The sequence below is a fragment of the Bison bison genome, unplaced genomic scaffold, assembly GCF_000754665.1.
Source record: "Bison bison bison isolate TAMUID 2011002044 unplaced genomic scaffold, Bison_UMD1.0 scf7180017864241, whole genome shotgun sequence".
Classification (NCBI taxonomy): Eukaryota; Metazoa; Chordata; class Mammalia; order Artiodactyla; family Bovidae; genus Bison; species Bison bison.
This window is the reverse complement of record NW_011494813.1, coordinates 2,423,983-2,426,530: the sequence shown is the minus strand read 5'-3', so window position 1 is coordinate 2,426,530 and position 2,548 is coordinate 2,423,983.

Genomic DNA, 2,548 nt, shown 5'->3' with positions numbered 1-2,548 from the left:
GGAGAAGACCCTTGAGAGTCCCTTGGACTGCAAGGAGATCCAACCAGTCCACTCTGAAGGAGATCAGCCCTGGGATTTCTTTGGAGGGAATGATGCTAAAGCTGAAACTCCAGTACTTTGGCCACCTCATGCGAAGAGTTGACTCAATGAATCAGCCATAGGTATACATATATCCCCTCCTTCTTGAATCTCCCACCTCCCACACCATCCCACTCCTCTAGGTTGTCACAGAAGCCAGATTTGAGTTCCCTGAGGCATACAGCAAATTCCCACTGACTATTTTACATATGGTAGTGTATATGTATCCAAGTCAGCTGAGTTTTACTCTGATTGTGAGCTGTCAGTTTTCAAGGCTACTGTGGAGCTAGAGAGGAGCAGTGAGCACAGGGCAAATGAAAATGCCTCGAAGCACATTGTTCTTACCAAGATTAAGCAGTTTGCCTTGAAAAACCACTATGCAGATTTCTGGGATCTTTTGATCAATTTCTAGAATTCTTAAAATACTTAACCTGACAATTGTTTGTGAGTTTTCTAGTTGCTTTAATGGAGAAAATGAAGAGAGAATTTCTGTAGTTCCTTGATCTGCCATTTTTGCTGACATCATTTCCCTGGCCCACTGAATTGTGATGTATCAATAGATTATATATATCTTGAGATCCAATTAGAAAGGCAGTACATGAAGTGCCAGTTATCCTGTTCATGTGTAGGAAGGAGAATGTTAAGAGGTCTCACATATGTTGAGGAATTTGCTTTCAGTCTTTTCTTGAACTTCTCTTGGTGCAAGAATCAGAGGAATCAAGGAGCAGCTTGTATTCAGCAAGACTGTTTTCACATTGCTGGTCTACCACATCGTTCCTGTAAACCACACTCCTGTGCATTTGTGTTTTTGCCTCTCCATCTTCCATAATAGCTTTCCTGTGATTAGACTTCCCAGGGTGAGGACTGAATCATTCCACTGAGAGAGTCTGATGTAAGAACTGCTGTGTTGTAAAAACTTTCCCTGCACATTCAAGAAGGAAAGCTACTTAAAAGAATGGGTGCCCTTAACTATTTGTATCATTGATGACAACAAGTTAATATTATGTAGTACTTTTGTAAGACTGTTCCAAGGTGAATAAAAAGAAACAATAGGTGTTTAGTTTCTTTCTTTTTTTCTTATCTCCTTAATAATACTTGCACATATAAGCACAAGTTGCCTGTTGCTAATAAGCAACAGTAGTCATTTTAGCATATATTCAGTCAGTAAATTCTGTAATGAACCCAGGTAAATAAGTTCACTCCCTCAGCAAGGAGATGGTGAGAACTTACTATGGACTAGGCATATGATTAAGTTTGTTGCTCTCATTCTCCCAGAATTCCAGAATTTTCCTATTCCTTCCATATCTTGGGTGTAAACTATGAAATTGACTTCGTTACTTCTCTTGCTTTATCCAGAAACACAGAACAAAGTGATCTATATGCCACACAAAATATTCAGTGCTCCCTCTGCTTTCTCACAGACACACAAACACATCATACACACGAAGTGAAACAGGAAAACTGCCTATAAAATCAAGGAATGTTAAGTGCAAATAATTTTTTAAGCTCATACCACTTCCTGAGACAAGGCATACTAGGGCACGGTCATCTGTTTTTTCTGGTCCTGCTCAACATCCAGAGATACACTTAGATCCTAATTAGAGATTTGGGGATCGTGGGGGCAATTCTCCTCTTGAAAGTTTCCACCTCTACATCCAGTACGTGCCTGGTATCATATTCAAAAATATTTCATGAATTTACTGGGTAGAGTTCAGAATTTGCTGGTTTAGCCTCAGAAGTGATGAGATTGCCAAGATTTTCCAGTTTTCTGCGTGTCACCTTGTTTCCTCTTTGTACATAAGCTTGCAAGGTCTGCCCGGGGCTGGGTACTCCCAGTCCTGTGGGGGAGGGTGGGAACGCTGGCAGCTGCCAGGACGGCTGTGGCGGTAGACGGCTGGATGCAGGTGCACAGCCTGCCTCGATTTGACAGGCTTTAAGGCTCGCATTATCTCTAGTGGTATCCAATATCCTGACCAATATGGTCCTTCAAAACAACAGAAGCAACCCAGTAATGCAACTTCATCAGGGCATCCAGTTCCATAATATTCACTCAGATCTACGTAGATAAAACATCTGCAATGTGGTTTTTTGTGTGATTTGCATGGTCCCCCGTCCCAGCAGCTTAGAAATTAAATCATGCCCCTGACGTTATGATGCATTGGTGTTTGCATGATATTTTTTTCACTTACACCCTGTATGCTCTGTAAAGATTAGAACTTTTAAGGGTGTGTAACAGTTCCTTGCCAGAGCAGTTCAAGGGACAGGTAGTAACTGCTGGGTGAATTATTCTTCTGGTAGAAAGTTGGTGTAGAATTCTGAAGCTGTACAATGTTCATTCGGAGAAGGCAGTGACACCCCACTCCAGTACTCTTGCCTGGAAAATCCCATAGATGGAGGAGCCTGGTGGGCTGCAGTCCATGGGGTCGCTAAGAGTCGGACACGACTAAGTGACTTCACTTTCACTTTTCAC